Below are 13,638 nucleotides of genomic sequence, written 5' to 3'. Positions count from 1 at the left end.
ACTTTCCATAACACTTTACTGTGATTAGTATGAAACTACAAGGGGCATTTGTCATACACTGGATTTTTTTTGAATCATGCTTAATTTGCAAATTGATTCAGTTTGTCTGCACTTACAAATTGGTACTAATTTCAACTTTGGTAAGATTGATTACCTCACCTCTACCAGTGTAATTCTTATGAAATAAGTTAAAATATCTAACATTCTATCAATTTATATATCATTCATAATTGCAATATTAATATTTTTTTTACAGAAGGCTACTTGTTAGCCCTTCATATGTTTGCCAGAACAGAGAACATTTTAGTGACCTCTGTTCAATACAGAGAACATCCTAGTGACTTCTGTTCAATACAGAGAACATTCTAGTGACCTCTATTTAATACAGAGGGCATTCTAGTGCTCTATTCAATACAGAGAACATTCTAGTGACCTCTATTCAATACAGAGGGCATTCTAGTGATTCCTGCACAATGCGGAGAGCATTGTAGTGGCCTCTATATAATGCAGTGGTAATTTTAGTGCTCCCTGTACAGGGACAAACACAGGATTTGTAGAGGGGGGGTTTCCATACCACGCCGCCAGTGGGTGTGACAGGCATGCATGGGGGCATGGCTGTAATTTTAGACAGTGTTTGGCTGCTCTCCAACTCTTCCTATCCCCATAATATACATGAGCAATGCTGCATGCACTCCTGTTAGGTGCACGCAGCTCTCCCATTTCAATCAGAGCCGTGCGAAGCGGGGGCAGGGTCCAACCACCTTAATTATACAGTGCCCCAGGCTTGGAGGGAGTTTCCAGGCACTAGGAAACCCCCCTTAACCCTCAGTTTGCCTATGCTGTACAATATCAAGAGCTAGTATTGTATATCAATGTAAAAAACTAAGATTTTGACACACTTGTGAGTTACTGAATCTGTAGTGTCAGGGCAGTGCATGCCGGGAGTAAAAGTATAGTTATAGTGGATAGAGTGATAGTGCAGTGAGAGTTATACTTAGAATAATAGTACACTGATGCTGGATACTGTGAGTAATATTTTAGTTACGGGGATGGTGGGAGTGGTAGTACTGTAATAGTACAGGCTGGGAGTCATAATGCCATAAAAGTGTATCCGAGAGTAGAGCTGTTTTCGGAGTTTGTGTGGATGTTCTCAGTTTTTTTTCTGTCCTGTGCCTCCTACTGGTGATGTCTGCCCAGACTCCTTCTGCCCACATGAAACTGAGGAGACCGAGAGGTGCATTTGTGCAAAACGAGCCGCACAGCAAGACCACACTGCACTGCACCTCATTTGTTTTGCAATTCGGAAATAACCTCCACTATCGGTAAATTTCTCAACAGACTATAAGAAATGATCTGTCCTCTGAGTAAAGGATGAAGGAAGACAAGTTCTATTTTTTTCTCCTCTAAATTATACGTTTCTATTGTTTTTGTTACCAGTGGTATCAGCAATATTGCTCCTAGTAGTACACTTTATTTCACCCCAGACGCATTACTTCTACTCTTCAATTTATCTGAAATCATGTCATCTAAAAAAAGCAATTGTGACACAATAGAAAAAAAGTTTTTTTTTAATCACCAGTATTTACGATATGTGTCATTTTAGAAAGACCAGAGTATGTCTTTCTAAAAATGTAGCAGGTTTCTTTTTCTGCTTTTTCTGTTAGCAAGTCAGAAGGTATCTTGTGCACCTTTTGATTGACCTATGGTCAGACAGTTATCTTTAGCTGAAAAGCAGAACAGCACAAATGCGTAAAACGCCTGGAAATTTTTATTTTAACACAACAGCTATACACATACAAAATGTATATTCTATTAGATGAAATTTGAATATCTCCTTGCCAAAATGTAGATGAGCACAGGGATTTTATTTTGTATATTCATCTATAGGGTAATTGCAAAATAATTAAGATAATTATAGACTTTCACGAACTGAAAAGGCTTTACTTCAAAACCAGATTAGTTATGAATAATGGACCTGATTTAAAGATTTATGCAATTTGCATCCTAAGTGTGCGTGTGTATTTAGAGTCGCACGTATCTCAAGTTTTATCCAACTCAAGACACAGCAATATGGAAGCATATGTTACTCTTACAAATGCATATAATTATGCCCTACAATAGAGTAAAGATTGGCTCAACAGTTCTAGTAATAAATGTGAGTCACATTATCCTATTCATACACAATATAATATAATGAAGTTTGATATACACAAGTTAGAATAGTGTCTTGACACTGTTATTAATAACTGCGAAAGTTGAATATTGCATATTAAGGTGCTCATTTAATGTTGCACATAAGTCTGCTTTTTTTTTGCATTATATACATTTCCATACTGCGCATTAGCACCAAAAATGGATATGCATACGTCTGTGGAGGAGGAACGGGGGCAGGCAAGAACGAACAAACGTACGCTGAGTACAGTACGGTCATGTTCACAAAACTGCAACAGTTAGACATAGCCACATCAGCAGATATTGGAAGCATATTTCTTGTGGGAGCTGGATGGCTAGCACAACAATACGCTATGTTGATGATGATGATTATCAGCAACACTAGCTAATTACTTCTGAAAGGTTGATTGTTAATTGACCCATCCAGCTGATAGTACTTAAATCATTAGCATTGTGGCTTTATTATACCAAGTCTCAGAAGTCTATTTACATTACCTAATTGACATTTCCATTTGGACTACAGCAGGAAAGAAGATTCCTATTTTATCTTTAAAGGGGAAAACAACAGATTGTTGTAGTTAAATAAATGTAATTTAATTTGTATTTGTGTTTTCATATGAACATACGACTTTAGCATTTATTTATAACTATCAAGCCACTATTCTCTCTTGTGTATATGGCACTTCAGTAAATTATTATATTGTGCAAAAATAGGGTAATGTGACTTTACCATTTACTGCTTGGACTGTTAAGCCTTATAAACGCTATTGTGGGGCGTAAGTAATGATACTTGTTACGCTTGAGGGTATGTCTGACATAAATGCTGCTGTTTTTGTACTGAGATGCAGCTGACAACATATGTATGTAAATTTGCTTTTTCTACAAGTGTCTTTTCCCTACCTACATGGTGTCATCATGATAAGAATGTATCTTCTAAACCAAGCCTCCAATACTGTTTTTGATAAGCACTGTTATCTGTGGGTTAGATGCCTGATTTGCCTTTGTTTCTATGGAATTTGCATAGATGAAATCTTTACTTTAATTCTTTGAATAAACTCAAAAAGTTAATTTAAAAAGTTAAATTACAGCCATTCATTTCACTCGGCAACCTCTTTTGAGTGACCATGCCTCTTTGGATTACCCAGCAGTGTCACTTCACCCTGGATGGCGTCTGTGTGCCCTGTGGATGGAGGGCCCTTCTGCCAGTCATGTCATGGAAGCTCCTGTTGGCCCAGTTAATGTCCTTTATAGTCTCTAACCATCCCGGCCTGGCATCTATCATATTCTGCCCTGGGCTAGTGCGGGTTCCATGGAATGTCAGAGATGTTTGGTGCTTCATAAGATGACTGGCCCTGCACTTTATGGATTTTCTGACTAACTGATCCTGCAGCGTCACCCTACATGCCATACTGGCCTCTTCATCTGTCTGTAGTCCCGGTTTGAATCTGAGGTGAGCTCAGAAACTACCACCCATGATCTGTCACATGTGGCCCTTCCAGCAGTCATATGGACGTATCACAACTACTGACACCCTTCTCCACTGCCTGCAGTCTAGTAGTTAGGCCTGGTCAAAGTTGTCCTGCTTTGGCTTACCATTTCTGCCACTTTTCACCTGGTCTGACATGTCTCTCCTACTTTACTCCAAGCTTCTTTTACCTCTATAACCCCTGCTCAACATCCTCCCTACCTTCCCCTCCTTCCCAATCTACCTGTCCCCCCTTCCTCTCCATCCTCTACTCCATCTCATCCATTATGCTGTTCCTTCCTACTTTCTCTCTGCCTGGATCTCCTCAGAACAGCCTGCTACCAAGCCAGTATGGACATTACACTTAGTGCCTTAAGAAACTTTTCCTCTACTATGTACCTCTACTTACCTCATTATTTTCCATGTCTCTCAAAACTGCCCAATCACTCAGTCGAAAACCCAAACTAAACCTAATGTAAGTTTTCTGTACCCTATGTCTTGTATATTCCATAACATATCTGATGCTGAATTTTTCTGTATGCCATGCTATTTGTTCTATTATTTGCATCCAAGCATTTATTATTCTGCTCAATTGCACCCACACACCTGTTGTTATTATGCTTTCAGTTTCCATGTATATCACATATGGCAACAAGGTGGCTTAGTGGTTAGCACTTCTTTCTGCATCACAGCACTGGGGTCATGAGTTCGATTCCCACCCATGTTTTATTTGTGTAGAGTTTTATGTTCTCCTTGTGTTTGCGTGGGTTTCTTCCGGGTGCTCCAAAAACATTCTAGTAGGTTAATTGGCTGCTATTAAATTGACCTTACTCACTCTCGGTCTGTAGCTCTGTATTTTCGGGAATTTAGACTGTAGGCTCCAATGGGGCAGGGACTGATGTGTGTGAGTTCTCTGTACAGCTGATGATGATGGCAGAAGCTATGAAATATGTGGCCCCATATAAATTAAAATTACAATAATGATGATGATTTTCACGAAGATCATCAGAAGACATGAGTTTTGGGCATGGGAGGAGTGTGTGCATTTTAATTTGTTACTAGTTTTTAAAGTGAATTTGTCACCAACACTAGAAGTCTAGAAGTCCGACATACTTAGCGTAATTGCTTTGTTTAAACTCCTCCTTCAGTTTCTCAAGCTGCTTTTCCAAAAGTCTAATTAATTGTTAAGAACCCCAACAGCCAGCACCACAAAACCCGGAGTCCGCTCTGAAGTCTGGTGTTCACTGGAGCCCCTAGTGGTGGGGACAGACTGGGCTGCAGACAACAAAGGGTCGTGAGTTGTGCACTGACTGGGGAGAACCCAGCGATAGAGTATAGGAGCACACAGCGGAGTGAAGTCCAGGCAAGGGTCAGGGGCTGGCAGCAGACAGAGTATCCAGTAGACAAGCCGAGGTCAGAGGTCACAGGCAAAACAGCAGCGTAAGAGTGCAGGCAATAGGTCAGGGGGCACAGGCGATCAATCGTAGTCAGTAAACAAGACAAGGATCGGCAACAATAGTCAGAATAATCAGAGAGCAAAGGAACACAGCAGGCTAGTATGAACAAGCAGAAACTATAACCGGCAGGAAGGGCTTGCCGAATGCCGGAAATGTGCAGATATTTTACGGGCCACAGACAGCATCTCCTGCACGTCTCTGTCATTTTTTTAAAAAGCTCTGCACCACCAAGTTTATTGTGTGAGGAAAAACAGGGAATTTACCCAGCTGTAATGCTCTCTCAATATTGGTAGCGTTATCAGAAATGGCATATCCTGAGGAGAGTCCAAATGGGATAAGCTATGTTGCAATGACATCCCTTCATTTTTGTAACAGATTGTCAGCTGTATGCCTCTTAGTGAAGCCAGTGATACACAGAGTAGCCTTCCTCTGACAAATGTGATGTATTTGGGTACATTCTGCCGCTGTTCCTGCTCGTGAAAGCGAATCACCAACCATATAATCTTTAGATTGTCCAGTTCCGCTTTTCCACATATCTTTGGTTAAGTGTACAGTAGGTAGCATGGCATTTTGTAGCCCAATAATTACATTTTTTCTGGTAGCGGTGAGGAATAGCTTCTCTAGTGAAATGGTGTCGTGATGGAATTTGGTAACGGGGACACAAGACCTCAAGTATCTGTCTAAAACCAGCTGCATTAATAATGGAAATTGGACGCAGAACTAATACTAGCATAGTCACCATGGCGTCTGTGATCCGCTTTGCTACTGGGTGACAGCTTTCATACTTGCTTCCTCTTGCAAAGGATTGTTTAACAGTCAATTTTTGTAAACTACTAGTAGTCTTCTTTTTGTTCTGCTCCTGGGATGAAGATTCACCCCCAGCAGCAGCAGCAGCAGTGGGACTAACGCTCAAGAATTCTTCTGAGGGATACAGGATAGTGGAGGAGTCATCTAGCCTTAGCAACTTGGATGCAGGACTAGCTCCAATTGCTACTGAGGATATTGATGAGGACAGTGTTGTGGGTGTAGATTGCAGGTGTCGGGATCTAGCTGACAGAAGGGACCTAGCTGATGATGGACTGTTTGTTATTTTTTTAGCATAAGTTTCCAATTTTCCCAACAGCTTGCCATGATCTTGCTTCAAATTGCGTAATATGGATGAGGTTCCTAGATGGTTATGGTCCCTACCTCGACTGACTGTGGCTTTATATACATTACAAATGGCTAGACAACTGTTGGCAGGATTTGGGTAAAAATAATATTCCACACATAAGAGGTGTATTTTTTGGTCTTATGTCCAGGCATGACAATGGCTTTCTTCTTATCATATGCAAGAACTGCTTCCACAGGTGCAGGACTTAGACAAACAACATCATCCTCATTAGCGCCCTCATCGGCTACACAAATTGCCCCCTCATCCTGTTGCAATTCCAAAGTAGCATCCTCAATTTGAGTATTACCAACTACACTTGGGCTGTTCATGCACACATCTGCAGAAATGCTGAAAGGGGCCTTCTTTATGAGTACGCTATCAGAATGGTCAGGATTACACATAGCACTTGTGTCATTTCTGAATCTAAACATACATTTTCCTCTAATGCCACTGTTTTCTTCCAGCTCGGCTTTTACACGTAAAAGTGTTTGGATACCACTTTTGTAGTCCGAATGACAAGGTCTTGCTTGGTCTCGACTGACCTTACAAGAAGATGCCTTAGTGACAGTTGCAGAACTAGCATTCATAGAGAAAGGCAAAAGCTTCTTTCTTTCCTTGCCACTGCGTGTGTAGAATGACATGTTGGCAATTTTATTTTTTTCTGCAGATAACTTTTCTTATTTTTCTTGACCAAGGTGAAAGGTGTTTTATTACATTTTTGTTTCCCTGACTTACAAACACTATGCACTTTAACATAGGCTTTACCAGATGACGTAGAGGGATTACTATCATCATGACAGGTGCCAGCAGCTGCCTGGTGCTCCTGGTCTTCTGTATACTGCTGTGAATCCATTTTGATAACACTGTACAATTTGACTGCAAATTCAGATGACCAAGCCTGCCAGCCCCAGTGTTTCTATTTCATCAATGACAATTAGCAATGGAGCAATGGAGCTCTCCTCTTTGTGTGTAACCTATATAACACCATACAATTTGATTGCAAATTCAGAACCCCAAGCCTGCCAGCCCTAATATTTCTATTTCAGCAATGACAATTGCGTGTTACCTATATAACCTATATAACACAGTATAATGTGACTGCAGATTTACACCAAGACTGCCAGTTCTATTATTTGTATTTGAACAATGGCAATTAACAATTGAGCTCTCCTCTTTGTGTATTACCTATATAACACAGTATAATGTGACTGCAGATTCACACCAAGACTGCCAGCCCTATTATCTGTATTTCAGCATTGACAATTAGCAATGGAGCAATTGAACTCTCCTCTTTGTGTATTACCTATATAACACAGTATAATGTGACTGCAGATTCACACCAAGACTGCCAGCCATATTATTTGTATTTCAGCATTGACAATTAGCAATGGAGCTCTCCTCTTTGTGTGTTACCTATATAACACAGTACAATGTGACTGCAGATTTACACCAAGACTGACTGCCCTATTATTTGTATTTCAGCAATGACAATTAGCAATGGAGCTCTCCTGAATGTCACTGGAGGAACACTGCTACCCCTCCTCTTTCTTTTCTACCTATTATGCTGCACAATGGCTCTAGAGACTGCCAAGAACTGTGCTACCCCTTTTGTTTCCCTCTGTGAAATGGCGCTGGATTGCCGTGGAGGGCGGTACTTATGGAATCCAAAACTTGCGAGATCCAACGACGTAACAGTGATGCTTTGCCTCTTTTTCAATTCCGAGGGCGCGTGAAAGTACCGAGGCGATCTGCTAAGTGGGTGTGTTCGGTTCTTTGGGAACCGAGCCTGAGAATCTCTAATTATAATAATGGCCAAAAGAGGGGATGGCGATTTGTAGTGTGTCGATTTTGGTTGCATCACTTTATTGGCAATTTACTATCAACTCTCATTTTCATACATTACTGAAACTCGCTTGAGAAAATTACTGAAAAAGGCAAATCGCAGCTTGATCATCATCTTCATCAGCAACATTTATTTATTTAGCACCAGCAAATTTTACAATAACAGTAATAAACCAATACTTGTCTTATGTGAACTGTGCAAAAGATGTTAATAGGATAACCTAGCGAGGTAAAGTGGGGAGTTGAGGAATATTATAAAATTGTCTGAAGAGGTGGGTTTTCAGAGAATGCTTGAAGGTTTGAAGACCAGAGGAAAGTCGTATTGTGCGAAGGAGGGAATTCCATAAAGTGGATACAGCCAGAAAAAGTCCTGTAAATGGGAGGTGGGTGAGAGGCGCAGATTTTGAGCAGAACGGATGTGTCAAGTTACATTTTGAGACAAATGAGGTGATGTATATTGGTGCAGTTATGTTGTTAGCAGAAGTATTTTATATTGGATTCGGTAAAAAACAGGCAACCACTGACAGAGTAAACAGGCAACCACTGACAGAGTGGCTCAGCAGATGAAGAATGATTTGCAAGGAAAATTAATCTAGCCACTGCAAGCAAAATAGATCATAGGGGTGCGAGTCTTATTTGGGAAGACCAGTAAAGAGTGAATTGTAATAGTCAATACGGGAGATGATAAATGCATGAATCAAAGTTTTTGTAGTGTTTTGTGTCAGATATGTGCGTATTCTGGAAATGATTTTAAATGCATGGAACAAGATTTAAATAGTCGTTGTGGGGAACAAAGGATAGATCACACCTAGGTAACAAGCTTGCTTGGTGGAATTCATGGTCATGTTAACAGAAATAGAAATGTCAGGAAGGTAACTTCTGTTGGCAGGTGGGTATACTATTAAAGAATGAGATGGCGTTGGCGAGAGGACATCCAAGAGGAAATGGCAGAAAGACAATCAGCAACACGGGACAACACCGATCGTGAGCGATCAGGAGACGATAGATAAATTTGGGTATCATCCGCAAAAAGGTGATACTGAAAGCCAAAGGAGCTTATTATTTTTCTAAGAGTAGTGGTAAAGATAGAGAACAGCAGAGGACATAGTACTGAGCCTTGTGGTACTCCATCTGACAAGAGAAGCGGAGCAGAGGTGGATCAAGAGAAATTAAGATTTGATACATTTTGTCCCTGGTGTCCTTACTCTATACTTATTCCGCCCAAGTCCTCCCATCAGCTTGTCAAAGCTTCTGTTACCTCGTACACGCCACCATCTTGCCCTAAAAATCTATGCCGGAGATCTACATGCACTTGTGAAAATTGAGATGCACAGCACTGCTAAAAGGTATTTTATGTTGTTCCTCGGCTGTTGTGCATTTCATAAATGAACTTGCATATATACACAGCCCACAAACTGCATCCGGTGTGTAGCTGACAAGTCCACTAATAAGGTTGGAAGACTCAGCCCTATAAATCCTAGCGCTATCTTAAATCGGAGGGATACCAGACAAAACATCATCACCATCAAAATATTAACTGGAGTCGATATTTAAATTTTGCCTCGTTAATGTTGTCATTTCTCAACTTCCTATCTATCCAAAAAGTGTGCTGTATAGAAATGGAATTTAATGTAATGTGAGCCATGTAGATTTTCAAATAATAATACTGCCGCAACTCTTTAATCATTAACTGTAAGTACTGGAAATAAAACCAAAACATCAATATGTATTGTTTACTGCTTTAAACAGTGTAGAGAAAACATTTACTATCTGACAGTAATTTCTGAGCATTTATTATCTGATAATATTTTATTTACTGTCATACATGCAATGCTTATGATTTTTTTATGGCATTGCAGTATTAGTAAATGACATTTTGAAAATAAAAAAAATTCTGCTCCATTAAATTTAAGTGCCACAGTTTCAGAGCAATAGTACAAGGTAGGAGGTTCATTTGAACTGATTCTTTCGGTTATTAATGACTTGCCATATAGTATCCGTACTGCAGCTACATTTTACACATATTCAGTTTACCTGTCAGTTACCAGGTTTCTTCTCTGGAAGCACTAGACTGTGAAGCTTTACCTGCTGCATTCACAGGTTCTACATTCTACAGCTCATTTAAGAATGTGCTGCTTGTCCAAACGCACATAAATTTCTAGACCAAGACCATCTGCAAGGGTATAAATAAAATATGTACCATCTAATGTGAGGATTTTGTTGGTTCAGGGGCAACCATGGCTCAGTGCAATTAAGGAGCATGAACAAGCAAAAAAATATTTTGTTTGGCAGGAGATTATTTAAATTAGATTATGGGTTCAGAAGGAGCATTTGGGAGTGGGGGTAACTTTGCTTTGCAGAAGTGCACACAGCTTTTTTTCTCCTTACAAAGCAACCTGTGCTATACTTTCAATTGGACATCTTTCACACTTCTCAGTTGTGGATTTGTGGTGAATTGCATTTTTAGAGGCACTTCTACCAATTAAAGCGATCAAAAGCGATACCTCACCAATGGTCAGACTGATTTTGGGGGCAAATCCAAGGACTGTGGAGTGGGTTGTGCCCCTTCAATTGCACTTGGCGGTCTATCACCTGCTCAAATAATGAAGCAGTGCAGGCCCCATATTTTGTCGTTTGTTATGTACCTTTTTGTCCAGATTACAGCCACAGAGATCAGCAATCAGTAAGAAACATATCTAATCTAGTTTGTCTTCAGTTTAGGCATTAGATAATTAAGTGCATTTAGATTAAGAGAATTAGTGGAGATAGCTTTCTGTAATCGTTTTACAGTATCAGAGCATACAGTTGCCTTTATGTACTAAGCAAGTATCAGTTCACTTGGGTGCACCGTTTTTTTGTTTAAAAATTATAGAATTCTAACAATGTCAACACATAACCATTCACATCACGTAAATACATTTTACACCACCTCATTAATATATAGACTCTGGGCCTGTTAAGGAAAGTAAAGCAAAAACAGGAGTAAATTTGCACTTGGGCAAAACCATGATGCATTTAAAGAGGGTGTGGGATTTAAAATGTGGGGACAGATTTATAGTTGGGGTAGGGTATGTCCTAGGTCAACTTTAAATTTCATGTAAAAATAAAGCTATCAAGCATTTGTGTGCTGCATGAAAAAACAGCCAGTATTTAACTTATGTGCAAAATAATAAACTTATTTGCACCCCTTGTACCGATTTGCCCAGGAGAAAATTTACTCCTTATTTTGCCTTACTTTTCTTAATTAAACAGGCCCTCTCTGTCTATGTATTACATGTCAATGATTCACAACACTCATATCCTTTCATTTGTCTCTGCATACCACCATATAGAAAGGCAAAGTCTAATTTAAGAAAGACTAAAGCTAGAAAATGAATATACATGTATGAAGAAGTACACTTAGGACTTCTACTAACTTCACCATTATTGAAGCATCCATTCAGTAAGTGAAATTTCTTATGGAAGAATGGTGCTGCCTCTCTCCAGCAAAACTCCAGACTTTGTGCCATAGTACATAGAGATCATACTATTTGCACATGGTGACCTAATACCATAGCAAAGGGGCACATTTATCAACGGCCGCATAAAATGAAAAATAGTTTTCAATCCTTATCGCATTGATAAGGATTGAACTATTTCTCATATTTATTAGAAAAATCTCCACAGGAGCAGCAGTCACGAAAAACTGCTGTTCCTGTGAAGTTAAAAACTTACCTTTTCACTGCCTCTTCGTTCCCGAAGCTGCTGTGTGATCCATAGAAGCCTTGTGCGCATACTCTGTCTGAAAACTTCTCTGCACTTCACTGTTGCAGAGAGCGTTGTGTGACAGGGAGGGATCATGTGTTCCCTCCACACATGCACCGTAAAGCTCTGTTATTCGGAGCAGAGCTGAACAGTGCTGAAAAATAGCAGAAACATTAATGTACATTAGCCTGAGCTGGCGTACATTACCGTATGTGTAAAACCATTTCCATTCATTGTTAAATTGCGGTACATAGCAGTCCCCATGGACATCTATGGGGACTGCTATGTATTACGAAAAAAAAGTGCAAAGCAGCAGATATCTGCTGTGATGCACTGTTGATAGATGAGGCAAATACTTCAATTGGCGTCTATTCCCCGAAAACTGCTGTTTTCAGGGAATAGGCGCCAATTGAAGGTTTAATAAATAGGCGCCCAATTGACTTTATAGCGATGTTTCCACTTTATGTCCCTTACCTATAAGGGTAAGGGACAAAGCAATTTTGTGCAAAGCAATTTTGTGTTAAAACTGCAAATCACAGCAAGCATTTGGCTTCATTTTTGATGACATCACTCAGTTTTTCTATAAATTTGGACTCTTCTATGTACTTATGTCTGTCCTAGACAGTCCTGACACTGTTAAGTTCTCTTATTTAGTTATCAACAAGCCCCAGGGGCTAGATTTACTAAGCTGCGGGTTTGAAAAAGTGGGGTTGTTGCCTATAGCAACCAATCAGATTCTAGCTGTCATTTTGTATAAGGTACTAAATAAATGAAAGCTAGAATCTGATTGGTTGCTATAGGCAACATCCCCACTTTTTTTCAAACCCGCAGCTTAGTAAATCTGGCCCCTGGAGCGCTACACCCATTGACTCATCCTCACATTGACTATTTCTTTAGCCTGTAGAGTTCCTGAAATGTTAGTTGAATGATGAATGAACATGAATGATCACAAAAATTCTGTCGAAGTCAGCTAATTGGATAAAGTCATTTCAATTAATATCTAACAACTTGATTGTCTTTGTCTAAAAATTATGCGTATAGCACGCTACGGCGTGGAGAAGAGTATCCAGCTGCAACACGTGGCAACAACAGGTTTTACACATTTACACACTCTCACACATTTGTAATTAGTACACATTAATGATAGTTGCAACACATAGTTATTTATGTCAAAATGTAGCAATGTTTACGGTTAATATTATAAGTTATATACATGTTAGTGAAATCAAAGGTTCAGGTTTCAGGAAACATATCATGTTTAGTGTCATTTTAATCCCCTATTAATCCGCAGTTGTCCCATTCATTCGCCGAAAGGATCGCACATTGCATACTCTAGTTATTGATGCTAGGGAATGAATGTTCAAAATTATATTGTCTGTGTAATGTAAATAGACTACTTTAAACTGGATTCTTGGCAGGAAATTCGGAGTGCATCCCCTGGAGAGCTAACCCCCACCTTTGGATATTTTTGTTTGAACTGGCCAATGACCTGCATTACACTGGACCCTCCTGAAGCCTGGACCTATAGAAGCAAGCCACATCATCTGCATTGTTTTACTGTATTCACTGACCTTATATAAGCAGGGGATCTGGACCTAGTGGACAGTCTACTTGACCACAGTCTTCAGACCTGAATGACTGTACACTGGATCCAGGGCGTCTGCGATAAGTAACGGCTGTACTTATTTTATTCAGATTGTTATTCTGCTACTTTTGACTATTAAATCACATTGTGCTTTGGAACCACATTTTGGCTATCGACAATCATTATTGGATAGCAACTAGACGTGCATAACAATTCTCAG

Source organism: Mixophyes fleayi, chromosome 6 (genome assembly GCF_038048845.1).
Source record: "Mixophyes fleayi isolate aMixFle1 chromosome 6, aMixFle1.hap1, whole genome shotgun sequence".
Classification (NCBI taxonomy): domain Eukaryota; kingdom Metazoa; phylum Chordata; class Amphibia; order Anura; family Limnodynastidae; genus Mixophyes; species Mixophyes fleayi.
The sequence above is the reverse complement of the archived record's forward strand: the minus strand, read 5'-3'. Positions refer to the sequence as shown.